The sequence below is a fragment of the Mesoplodon mirus genome, assembly GCF_964341445.2.
Source record: "Mesoplodon mirus genome assembly, chromosome: 10".
Taxonomy (NCBI): domain Eukaryota; kingdom Metazoa; phylum Chordata; class Mammalia; order Artiodactyla; family Ziphiidae; genus Mesoplodon; species Mesoplodon mirus.
In genome coordinates, this window is record NC_138986.1 from 18,362,755 (window position 1) to 18,377,067 (window position 14,313).

Consider the following 14,313-nt stretch of genomic DNA (forward strand, 5'->3'; position numbering starts at 1 on the left):
GATGTTCAAGTTGAAAATTCTTCTTGGTTTATAATACTTTGTAGGGAGATGGGAAGAAAGTTAAAGAATTTGCAGTGTCATTGGATGAACCAGACCCACAATCAGTATAGATTCTTAGCCTCAATTTTACATTTTGCATAGAGAAAAGAAATTTAAGGGTTTATTTTTCAGTGCTTATGTTGAAGAGTTTGAGATTAATTAGAAAGTGTCTCATATAAAAACTATTAGAATATAAAATAACTCACTTTGAAAAATGGTTGCATGTTTAATTTATTCTTCCTTCATGATTGCTCCCCCTGCAAATCATGTTGTAAGAAGCAGCTCTATACAGGGTAGTCTGGGGTAAGAGCCTATTGTGCAGGGCTCAGGTTACTTCATATCCTTTTCAAAAAGCTGAAGTCTGTCTCATTAGAATGCTTTCTAACCACTGTGAACAGTGACTTTCTCTATGTAACCTTTTAAGGAGACTTACAGTTACTTGGAAATTTGCTGTAAGGGAATTGCTGGTATGAGTTACCTGTATAGAAAACACTTTTGGCTTCTAGAGAAAAGAAAGGAAAAGCATAGCAAAGAAGAAAACTTACCACAGTCCATATTCTGATCTAGCTATTTTCTCTGGCTGTTTCTATTTTACCAGATCATGTAAAACAAATAGTTACTGAGTGGTTACTATGATCAGACACTGTGCTGGAAGTGGGAAATAAATAAGACAAGTAGCCTCCTTATGATAAAATCACAGGATTCATATTTATATTTGCCTGGTGTCTGAGTGCGACCAGCTCAGCATTTAATTTTTTAAAACTGCATTTTCATTGCTCTACATGCCAGCTACCAGTAATCAAATGACTCGTAACAAGATGTGACTTGGTGGAGTATTTATACATTTTCTTGGAGAGAGAAGAGAGAAGAGAGAGAAGAGAGAGAAGAGAGAAGAGTTTGAACTTCAATTTTTGATTTGCACCTTTATGCCAAATAACCAAAAATACAATCTAGCACCTATTGAGTTAAATTGACTTATAGATGTAATCTAAATATCACATAGTAGAAGAGGACTTCTACCTCTTTAGACTTCTCAGACAAGCACTTAAGATTCAGAAATTCTTCCCTACTCCAAAGGTCTTTGAAAGTATGCAGAGAAAACAGGTAATTCTAGCAAAAAGCAGTCTCATGTGTTCTTTTTCACACAGGCTTTGTGTTTATCTTCTTATTTTAGTAACTTCTTTAAATATGACACACTATTTTTATACTGCATATTATACTTTGTCAACCTACTTTTTTTTTTTAAACATCTTTATTGGAGTATAATTGCTTTACAATGATTGTCAACTTACTTTTACAAATCATCTAATATGCTCCTCAGGACAACCTCATGAGGTCAATATTTTCCAAAATTTGCACAGCAAGTAGTTTATTAATAGAGTGAGGATTGGAGCTCATATACCTTGGCTTTAAGTTTGAGGTTCCTGAAATAGTGTTATACAGCCTAGTCCTTTAGTCTGTTTTAATTCCATACATTTCTCCTAGAAAAACAAGGTAAATAAAGGAAGAACTGTTAAGCTTTGTGGAATGTACCATTAAAACACAATTGTACATAAGATTTTCTTTCCCAACCTAACAAACCAAACTCTATAAGTCCCTTAAAATAGGACAAAATATCAGAATCAAGGTGTAAAAGTATCTGAAGAAAGATTCTAATGGACCATAGAGAAACCCTGGTTCAAAAAACTATACAAAATTTCTCTCAGGAGTGTCTGAGGTCCCATCTTTTACATGCACCTGATATCTCTCCTGTTACACTGTAATTAACCTGGGACAATTCTTGTCCTTTTTTTCTGTACCTCACAGTTCTTTGCATATGGTAGGTGCCCAAGATGACGGTAATACAGCCATCAAAATCAGACATTAACAATGATACATCACCTCCCTCTAATCTTCAGACCCCATTCAAAGTTTTGCCAAGGGTCCTAATAGTGTCCTTTATAGTAAAAATGAAGGATATAGAAGGACACTCATGATCTGACATCTGTCAATTTCATTTAACTACCTCTTTCTCAATTTCTATTCTGTGTGAAAACTAAACACTCTCCACAAAATAAACTGCAGCTTCTAACCAGGTGTTAGTCTTAATAAAGAGGGTGTCTACCATATGTTTAACCAGGCACACCCTTAAAAATCAGCCCTGTTTATGTTTGCAATGAACAAACATTGAGTCACCATGCATTAAAACGAATTTCGGTGATATAGGTCAAACAATCTTCAGGATGTTCTTTTATCAGGAAGGTTTAATTTTGAGGCTCTGAGTCTACTCATTACAGTATCACAGTGCTGACTAGAAAAAAAATTCTTCAGTGTCAAGAATAGATTGCTCCAGTAGGCTGCCAGGCATCTGTGCACTGTTTCTCCAGGGCAGCCACTGCCTGGCTAAGGCAAGAGAGGAGTGATGGCAGGAGGGCCCCGGGGTATGTCCTTCATCTTGCCCTTCCCTCTGCTCTATCATGCGTGGCCTTGTCACTAGAGAATACTGAATGGTTTCAAGATGCCTGCCTGTGTAGAAAATGAGAGGCTGTATATAGGCTGCCCCAGAGTGAAGGAAGTTGATTAAGGCATAAGAGAGTGCTACTCCAGGGTCAGAGGGGCCATGAGTGGCAGCAAAGTGAAATTTGGATGGAATATGTGCAGGGTGACAGTTATGTAAATTTCTCTGCCTCAGAGGATTGGAGATGACAGAAGAGAGGACAACTTAACTTTCCATTTTAATTCTCAGATACTAACACTCGCCTCTGGTCAGACAAATTTAAAGCTCAAATTCAGAATTATTCAACCAAATTTCTTTTTCAGCTATCTTGCTGAGAGGGAAGAGACTTTGATGGAAACATTGGGTTATATGCACAACTGATTTCGCATTTTTTTTGACCACGAGTATTATGTCAGGAACTGTTGTCGATGATGGGCATCCAGGGATGAAAAACAGTCCTTGTGCTCAAGAGTTCACAGAATTTGTCATATGCCACAGAGGCAGACAGGATAGCAACAGAGGAGTGTGCAAGTGTCAGGAGAGGCCTGGAGATGGGCTTTATAAACAGTTGGATTTTTCATTTTTGTATTTCAGAATAATTTTTCTTTTTGTTCTATTAGCTTTATTAATTTATCAAACCTAAAGAGTCCATTCACACTTATTTTTCCTCTTAGAACCTAGTGTTTTCAGAATTTGGATTGTGGCATACTATATAAATTCTTGAAAGGATAGCACTTTCTCTCCAATATACGCCCAGTCTTACCTGTGTAGTGAAAAGGATCACTGGGCAGTCATTCCCCAGAGAGTGGTGAAGAGATACCTGGGTGAACTGGGAATGGGACCAGTGACAGGCTTTGCACCCCTCTGGCAAACTGCAATTAAGCCTCTTCCCTCAGGCCACTGGATGTGTGGCACAGGTGTGCTGCCGGTGTTGGGAGGGATGGCTGGTAATAGAAGAAGTGGAATCTCAGGCAAGGGAAGGTGGGGAACTGGTGGAGAGGGGGTGGTTTCCTGGAGGAAAATCAAGGGTCATTGTACTGTTAGCAGAAGAAGGAATGGAGAGTGAGCTCTAGGGTTAGACTCGCTTTGGGTTCAAATCCTGCCCTTCCATTGCTAACTGCCCCCTGGGGTGAATTATCTAATCTTTTTGAACCTAATTTTCCTTATGGGCAAGATACGGTAGTTAGAACATTAAATATGTAAGACCTTTAGTTTAGTGTCTGTTAGATGAGGAGGAGGAAGATGAGATGATGAAGATGATGATGAAGATGATGAGGAGGATAATGACAATGTGGTCCTAAGCATTATGTGAGGGATTCATAAGGTGGATGAGGTCAACATGGCCCCTGATCCCCCCAAGTGTACAGATGAGGAGAGAGGTCATTACGAGGCAATAAAAGACATGCTGTTGGAAGGGAAGAAAAGAGTGTTGTGAGAGCTCGAAGGAGGTGTCTCAAACCCACACTTGGGAGATCAGGGAAGAATCCTTTTAGGAAGAAATATCTAAACAGAACCTTTAATTTGAGATAAATAAGGTCCATGCAAGTAAAGGAGAAGGGCTAGGGTGGAATAACAGAAGAGTATATGAAAGGCATAGAGGAGCCAGGAGCACAGTGAACTCAAGACATTCTGAAGTAGATACATTCTGGAAAGCTAAAGCTGTTGTAGGCAAGTGTAAGATGCAGAGCAACCAGGAATGAGTCTGCAGTATGTGGGACCGAGGACTACTGTTCAAGGTACTAGAAGGCCTGGGGAGCCTCTGTGAAGTTTTAAGCAAATGAGAAATGACAAAATTTGCATTTCTGAAATCTTCCCATGATGGCAGTGAACTGCTTGCTAAAAGGGGAGAGAGTGGGAGTAGAAGGCTAGTTGGAGTGTTGCAGTAATCCAAGGGAGAGATGGTGGTGGCTTAAACTAAGAAATGATGTTCTCTATGGAAAAAGCATACAAATATGAGAACTATTTAGAAGGTAGAATGAATAACATTTCAGGGTAGATTGTACATGTGGAGAAAAGAAGAGAGTTTAGAGTGAGACACAAGATTCTGGTTTTGACAATGGAGTGCATAGCTTTATCCATTAAAATGCGTTTGGCTGCACATAGTAGGAAACTTGGGTCAGTGATTTAAACCAGTGGTTCTCAAAGTACTTTCCTTTGACAAGCCGTACTAGCATCACCTGGGAACTTGTTAGAGATGCAAATTCTTGAGTCCCACTATAGACCTACTTAATCAAAATCTCTAGAGGTGGAATTTTTTAAAATTAATTTTTATTGGAGTCTAATTGTTTTACAATGTTGTGTTAGTTTCTGCTGTACAGCAAAGTGAATCAACTATGCATATGTGTATATCCCCTCTTTTTTGGATTTCCTTCCCATTTAGGTCACCACAGAGCATTGAGTAGAGTTCTCTGTGCATACAGTAGTTTCTCATTGGTTATCTATTTTATACATAATAGTGTATACATGTCAATCCCATCTCCCAATTCATCCCACCCACTCCCTTCCCCCCTTAGTATCCATATGTTTGTTCTCTACATCTGTGTCTCTATTTCTGCTTTGCAAATAAGTTCATCTGTACCATTTTTCTAGATTCCACATATAAGCGATATTATACAATATTTGTTTCTCTCTTTCTGACTTCCTTTTCTCTGTATGATTGTCTCTATGTCCATGCACGTCTCTGCAAATGGCACAATTTTGTTCCTTTTTATGACTGAGTAATATTCCATTGTGTATATGTACCACATATTCTTTATCTATTTCTGGAGGTGGAATTGAGCAATATTTATTTTAGAAGTCTTTGCAGGCTAAGTCTGAGAACCACTGATTTGAACCATCATTCAAGAGAAGAGCAGCCTGAGGAATGGGACTCTAGTTCTGCTTCTTTACCATTCTTTTGATTCTATCTTCTATTGTATCATGTTTGTTGTCAGGCAAATTCTTGCTGGAAACACAAGATGACTGAGACAGTTTCAGGTACCAATCCAAGGCCAACAATATTCAAGGGCAGCAAAGGGGGAAGTTTCTTCCTGTGTCTTTTATTAAGAGTGAGAAAACTTTCCCAGAAACACTTCAGGAGACATCAGCTCATGTGTCACTGACCAGAATTTTATCACATGCTCATGCAAACCCACTTACAGGCAAAGGAAATCATTCTACCATTATTGATTTAAAGTATTTTCCATGAACTAGGACACCCCAGGGCTAGAGCTCAGGGGTCTCATGGAGGAGGGCGAAAATCTGAACAAATTTCAGTTTTATTAGGAAGGAGGAAGAGGGCAAGGATGGATTTTGGGGAGGAATCCAAGTGCATCTGCTATTCAGTGGCAGTATTCACTAGGCTACAGAATCTGAGAGGAGAAGCAGAAATTATGGGACTAAAAATGAGTTCAATTTTGTATGGATTACATTTTGGATCCTGTCAGACATACAAATGGAGATATTCAGAAGGCAGTTGGATATGGAGACATAAAGCCCTAGAGAAAATTCCTGGCTAAAGAATCATTCATTTCATTAGAAATTGTTGCCAAGGGAAAGATGAAATCACACATGAAGAGTATATACAGTGAAAAGAGGAGAGCATCTAGGAGATCTGTGAGCAAAACAAGCGTTTGAGCATATGAAGTGGGTCCAAGGAGGAGGCTGAGAAAAGAGGGTTCAGTATTATGGAAGCCAAAGAAAGAGTGTTTAGTAAGGCGAGAGTGGTCAATTTCAAACGCTACAGCAATTTCCAGTAAGATAAAGTCTGTAAAGTGTAAATTGTTTCAGTGGCATAGTTGAGATAGAATCCATATTTCAGTGACTAGATAATGAGGAATGGGGACAGTAAAATAGGTAACCCTCTACAGACATAAGACTGGACAATGAGTTTTTGAAAATGAGGAGTAAAATAGAAGGAAGTCTCAAAATTATATTTAGACAGGACAGAACCACTGTAAAGTTGAAATGTTTCTTTCAATTAATTAGGCAAGATTTTAGGGTTTCAAAACTGTTTGAATGAATTGCTCTAGTAGAGGGGAGCACTGAGGCACTTATTGCCCAGGAGAGAATGGGATGGAATGGAATAAGGAGACCCCATGAATAAAAGAAGGGAGGATAGGAGAGGAGAGGGTGATAGAGAAATTTAAGAACTCCTGGAGCATATTATCTACATAGAAAGACAATGTTAAAGCACATAAAACTAATAGTGGATGATAAATTATTCACATTGTAGAAGTGACTGTAATTGCAATGGGAAGTCAGATAAGTGAGATTAGGGAGTAATCCACTATCCTGAGAGACAGGCAAACTCTTAGAAGGATGTTAGCTTTTTAAAGCCATGTGGTGTAATTTAAAGGACAATGGCAGTCCTCTTAGTTAACCTAGGGGTTTGTGATGACTTTGTAGGTAGGGTTTGGCTCTGTATACACTTCTAAATTGCCCCTTATAATCATGTACAATCATTAACTAAGTGTTTTTGTTGTCTGTGCCCCAAAAGGTATCAGATTAAAGTGGCCTTTTAAATACTGAATGATCCAACTGAAAGAGCACTTAGTCCATTTCATTTTTTTCTAAAACATCTTTATTGGAGCATAATTGCTTTACAATGGTGTGTTAGTTTCTGCTTTATAACAAAGTGAATCAGCTCTACATATACATATATCCCCATATCTCCTCCCTCTTGTGTCTCCCTCCCACCCTCCCTATCCCACCCCTCTAGGTGGTCACAAAGCACTGCATGTCATTTTAAGGCATACTTTATCATCTAATTTAGAATTCTGTGTCTCCCAGAATAGTTCTGTTTATCTTACCTACCTCATTGACTGCTGTGAGGACAAATATGAAATACACAATTTTAAAAAACCTCATTTCAGTCAGGGGAGATTGAATTTAAAAATAAACCTCTAGCTGAAAGAAAATGCAAAATTACCAATACGATCAACAGCAAATCAACTTTGTTTTCACGTAGAGCATTTTCTGAGTTTGTTTTTGACTTAGTACAGTACACAGTCAAATTTAGATGCTTCGGTGTTTTTCCATTATGAACTCATTCTTTGTGTAGTAGAGGTTTGGCTTTCTGTAGTGTCAGCAAATAAAAGTATGGTCACAAAAATATGTTTCTTCTTAGTTTTTTCTTCTATCATCAATCATCCTTGGTGAGAGTTTAAGTACAAAGTGAGTTTAATATTCTTATGCAGGCTGTGTCTAATAAAGAGGCTTTGCTTTCATTTTGATGAGTTAACTCTACGAGTAGAATTTACTCTTAATTTCTTAGATGCATCTTATAATTTCTAGTCCTAATTTTAAAAATTCTGACTTATTCTTTTAGATCCTGGAGCTGCCATTGAATAGTGTTTCTCTTATACAAGTATGCTTATACTTAATAGTTCTTCATATTTGCAGAAGATATTTCTGTGTCACTACCTGCAGCCATGTTTCATGGTTGAAATACCTGATTTGCACTAGCATATTTTTATTTATTGTAATTAATTAATTAATTAATTATAGTATATTTTTCCCTCTGTTAGTATGCAAGATTGAGTTGTCATAAGATTACTGGTCAATACTGGTGAACTGACTGTATCATATTAGTTCAATTTTGATAAGGTTAATTTACTATTAATGGTGATGTGTAGTGAAACTGGCATCCAAAAATGTATCCTTTCATAAAAGCAACAACAACAACATCAACAGCCTGGCAAAATAGGATCATTTTTCTTCCCCAGAACTCTGGAAATTAATTAAAGGAAGCAAGCCAGGAAGTATTTATTCAAGAAAATCTACCAAATATTGGTAAGGATAGCAACTCCAAACTCCCACTCCCCAACTCAGCAGTGGCCTTGAAAAAGAAGAGCCTGCATTCCCAGTATTTGAGGAAGCAGAACAGAGCTGGGGCCCTTTCAAAGTTGCATTTGCAAAGAATTGATATTATTTGGTCTGTTAGATGGTTTTTCAACTGGAAAAGCTTGTCTCTATTTGATCTGACTCAAGGTTGCCCAGTACTAAAAGCCTCTCCCCAAGAGGCATTTATGAAAAACATTTGCAGGCAAATGTTTCAAAACCATAATGCCTAAAGTGATAGTTAACAGTTGGCACAGATAACAGATTAACCAAAACAGCTTGAAAAGAAAAGGCCGAGCAATGAGGTGTCCATAGGGGCTTTGGTAAGTTTGGACGTGCTCCTGGGAATCTAAAAGTTCATGCACATGTGTAGTGCTGTGTGCATTCTCAGAAAGAACCCGAGAAGGCCCTTAGCTCTCACCTCTGGCTGACCTTGAAGCAGCCAAGCAGGAAGTGGGAGCTAAGGCAGAGTTGTAAGCTGACTGTTGGAGATTACTTTAACATGCGTACAAGCTCCTCAGTAAAGAATGGGAGATTTATTGGTTTCAGGAATTACAAAAAAATTACTTATCATTAGCTGATTCTTAAGCTAACTGAAGAAGATTTCAGTGGCCACACATGACAAAGAACAGAGACTTTACAGAATTAGCTTAGGGATATCACTAAGGAAACTGGTGAATTCTACCGAACATTTAAAAAATTATTTATACCAATTATTCACATAGCTCCCACTCTCCAAAAAAAAAGAAGAGGAGAGAACACTTCCCAACTCATTCTATGAGGCCAGTATTACACTGATACCAAAACCAGATAAAACATCACAGAAAAGGAAACTACAGACCAATATCCTTTATGAAGAAATATACCATCATCTTCAACAAAATACCTGCAAATTAATCCAAAACATATAAAAAGTGAACACCATGGCCATGTGAGATTTATCCCAAGAATGCAAGGTTGTTTCAACATACGAAAATCAATGTAATATGCCATATTAAGAGAGTAAAGAAAAAATTATCTCAATAGACAAAAATTCAAGACAAACATTTGACAAAACAAACATCTGACACAATCCTACACTATTTCAGCCTCAAACGTTCAACAAACTAGGAATTGAAGGGAACTTCCTCAAGCTAATTAAGGGCATCTACAAAATCCTACAGCTAATATCATAGTTAAGGTGAAAGACTGAATGCTTTCCCTCTAAGATAAAGAACAAGACAAGGATGTACACTCTCACCCCTTCTATTCAGCATTGTATTGGAGGTATGAGCCAGGGCAGCTAAGCAGGAAAAAGAAACAAAAGGCATCCTGATTGGAAAGAAAGAAGTAAAAGTATCTCTGTTTGCAGATGACAATATCATATATATATGATAATATGTATCACATAAAACACTAAGTGTACACACACACAAACACACAGAGTATTAGAGCAAAAAAAGAGTTTAGTGAAGTTGCACAATACAAGATGACTGTACAAAATATAATTGTATTTTTGTACACTAGCAATAAAAAAATCTCAAAATGAAATTAAGAAAACAATTCTATTTACTATTCCATCAGGAAGAATAAAATACTTATGAATAAATTTATCCAAAGAAGCACAGGACTTGTACACTGAAAACCACAAAACATTGTTGAAAGAAATTAAAGAAGACCTAATAAATAAAAAGACATACCGTGCTCATGGTGGGAAGACTTACTCATGTTAAGGTCGCAGTACTCCCCAGAGTGATCTACAGACTTAATGCAATCCCTATCAAAATTCCAACTCCCCTTTCTGCAGTAAGGCACAAACGAATCCTAAAATTCACAAGGCAATGTGAGGGACCCAGAAAAGCCAAAACAATCTTGAAAAAGTAAAACAGTGTTGGAAGACTCACACTTCCTGATTTCAGAATTTACTACAAAGCTACAGTAATCAAGGCAGTGTGTTACTTGCATGAGGATAGACACATAGATCACATAACATTTTAACCTGAGAGTCTAGAGGTAAACCCACCCATCTATGGTCAATTGACTTTTGACAACCGTGCCAAGACAGTTCAATGGGGGAAAGAATAGTGTTTTCAACATATGATGCTGGGACATCTGCATATTCATATACAAAAGAATAAGGTTGGACCCTGCCTCACCCTATCTATCAATACAAATATTAACTCAAAATGGATAAAACCTATAAGTAAGATCTGAAGTGATAGAACATAGGAGTAAATATTCACGATCTTAGTTTAAGCAGTAGTTTTAAAAATATAACACAAAAAGCATGAGCAACACAAGAAAAATAGACAAATTGGACTTTATCAACATTAAAAATTTTTGTGCTTCAAAGAACATCAAGAAAATGAAAAAATGACCCACAGTATGGAATAAAATATTCACACATCGTATATCTGATAAGAACATTGTATCTAGTATATATAAGGAACTCTTGCAACTGAAAAATAAGAAGAAAAATACCCTAAATAAATATGGGCAAATGATTTGAACAGATATTTCTCTAATGAAGATTCTTAGTTGGAAAATTAGCATGTAAATGATGTTCAACATCATTAGTTATCAGGAGAATGGAAATCAAAACCAAAATCATTTCACATCAACTAGGATGGTTATAATAAAAAAATAAAAATAGAAAGGAAAATAACAAATGTTAACGATGGGGAGAAATAGGAACCCTTATACATTCCTGACTGGAATGAAAAATAATGCAGCCACTGTGGAAAACAGTTTGGAAGTTCTTCAAAATGTTGAGCATACTGTTAACATATGACCCAGCATTTTCACTCCTAGGTGTATATCTAAGAGAATTGAAAACATATGTTCATGCAAAAAGTTGTACACAAATGTTTATAGCAGTATTATTCATAGTAGTAAGAAACTAAAACAACCTGAATGCCCATAAACTGATGAATGGATAAACAAAATATGGTATATCTATCCGGTATAATATTATTTGGCAATGAAAAGAAATTAAGTACTGATAAATGCTATAGCATGGATGAACTTTAACACAAGGCTAAGTGAAAGAAGCCAGTATAAAAGGCCACATATGGTATGATTCCATTTATGTAAAGTGTCCAAAATATGCAAATCTATAGAGACAGAAAGTAGATTAGTGGTTGCCAGGGACTAGTGGGGGGAAGAAGAGGGCATTGCGTACTAACAGGTACAGGGTTTCTTTTTAGGGTGATGAAATATTCTGGTATTTGTGCACAACTCTAAGTATTTTAGAATCTACTGAATTGTGCACAACTCTAAATATTTTAGAATCTACTGAATTGTGCACCTTACTGAATTTTATAGAATGTGAATTAGGTTACAAAACCTTTTACTATTTGATATTGAAGGTGCTTGAAGTTAATGTTTATGTCATTATTTTAGAACTGAAGTGGTATCTCCAGTATTTTTTTATACTCACATAAAATTTAATTTGCTTCTTGCCATTTTTTGTAAGTTGACCCTGGGATTCATTTTACATTTGTGTCTGCTCAACTATGATTTTTAAAAGTTTGATCTGTTATTTAAAAAATTTGTATAAATCCTTTGATGCTAATAACAAAAAACCAAAAGAGTTTTACATATTTCACATGCCCTGTATCCAAGCAACAGGTACAGAGTAGAATTTTCTGTCTTAGACTGAAATTTATTAAGCACAGATTAAAATATGGTCTTGGTTTTAACTGTGACATCAGCTTTTAAAATTGTGTTCAGTTAGCAAATCGGTTTGCTTTTGTTATATAAAAAGCTGCTTCAAAACCTAATGGTTTAAACCTCAAACAATTATTGTTTCTCACATTTCTGTGGGCCTGTGTGGTCTGGCTGGTGGGGGTGGAATTCAGTCATGCATTTGGGACCTCAGCTGAGACAGGTGGACATGCAGTCTCTCTCTGCAATGTGGTTCCTCAGCCTCCGGCCGGTTCACCTGAACTTGTTTACATGATGGAGGAAGAGTCCAGCAGCAAAAGAGGGGAAGCCTGCTGATGAACACTGATGGCTAGCTTTATGTGTCCACTTGATGGGGCCACGGGTGCCCACATATTTAGTTAAACATTATTCTGGGTATGTCTGTGAAGGTGTTTGAGATGAGACTGACCTTTGAATTGTTAGCCTGAATAAAGAAGATTACCCTCCCCAATGTGGATGGGCCTCATCCAATTCCTTGGAGGCCTGACTAGAAAAAAAGGTGGAGTGAGTAAGAGAGAATTTGCTCTCTTTGCCTGACTGGTTTCAAGCTAGGACATCAGTCTTCTGTACTTGGACTGGAACTTGAACCATCAGCACTTCTGGGTATCTAGTTTTCATGTGGCAGATCATGAAATGTCTCAGCCTCCATAATCACCTGAGCCAATTCCTTAGAATAAATAAATCTCTCTTTCCCTCTCTCTATCTCTCTCTATATATATTTATAGAGAGAGAGAGTGAGAGAGAAATGTGATGCAATCAGAGGAGTGAAAGATGCTTGTATTAGTGTTCACAAAAGAAACAGAACCAATAGGTTTTATATATACAAATAATATATTATTGTATTATAAATGTTATCATTATAGTATATTTAATATATTAAATTATAAACCTATATGCATTAATATAATATAATGTATTTTAGCATAATAATATAATATTAATATTTTATATAATATAAAAATCTATTGTTTCTTTTTTTCTTCCAAAATTTGTATTTATTATATTATCAACAAAAATCAAATAATGTTACCTTCAATATTGAACATTTTAACTGAATTTACAATTGCATTTACATCAGTGTCAGATGTTTACTGATAACCTTCCAAAGTTTTGCTTTGATTCTCTAATTTGAGGTAAAGTTCAACTAGATCTTTACCAAAGTCACTTCCTTTTTTAGGACTGATATACAGGTACACATATGATATATTAGACTGATTTCTTCCATTGTCACAAGTTTCGTAGATTTCGTTTTCACTCTTTTTCTTTATTTGTTTGTTTCTCTTAATTTCTATGCTTTCTTAATATACTGGAGTTTACTGATATTCTTTAATGAACTTTTAAAGCTTATTTATTTATTTATTATTTTAAAAATTCTCTTGCAATTTCCAGAAACCTGGTCAATTTATATATTAAAGTAATTGTAATTTTTAAAATATCTTTATTGGAGTATAATTGCTTTACATTTGTGTGTTAGTTTCTGCCTTATAACAAAGTGAATCAGCTATACATATACATATATCCCCATATCACTTCCCTCTTGCGTCTCTCTCCCTCCCACCTTCCCTATCCCACCCCTCTAGGTGGTCACAAAGCACCGAGCTGTTCTCCCTATGCTATGCGGCTGCTTCCCACTAGCTGTCTATTTTACATTTGGTAGTGTATATATGTCCATGCCATTCTCTCACTTTGTCCCAGCTTACCCTTCCCCCTCCCCATATCCTCAAGTCCATTCTCTAGTAGGTCTGTGTATTTATTCCCATCTTGCCTCTAGGTTCTTCATGACCGTTTTTTTTAGATTCCATATATATGTGTTAGCATTCAGTATTTGTTTTCTCTTTCTGACTTACTTCACTCTGTATGACAGACTCCAGGTCCATCCACCTCACTACAATAACTCAATTTCGTTTCTTTTTACAGCTGAGTAATATTCCATTGTATATATGTGCCACATCTTCTTTATCCATTCATCTGTTGATGGACACTTAGGTTGCTCCCGTGTCCTGGCTATTGTAAATACAGCTGCAGTGAACATTTTGGTACATGACTCTTTTTGAATTATGGTTTTCTCAGGGTATATGCCCAGTAGTGGGATTGCTGGGTCATATAGTAGTTCTATTTTTCATTTTTTAAGGCACCTCCATACAGTTCTCCATAGTGGCTGTATCAATTTACATTCCCACCAAGAGTGCAAGAGGGTTCCCTTTTCTCCACACCCTCTCCAGGATTTATTGTTTGTAGATTTTTTGGTGATGGCCATTCTGACCGGTGTGAGGTATCTCATTGTAGTTTTGATT

General features: G+C 36.7%; 1 long non-coding RNA gene across 1 annotated transcript in view; it reads left to right on the plus strand.

Moving 5' to 3' along the window:
• Positions 1-14,313, plus strand: part of LOC309810921 — an 88,940-nt gene that overhangs the window by 63,522 nt on the left and 11,105 nt on the right. The gene's annotated exons all lie outside the window — the stretch shown is intronic.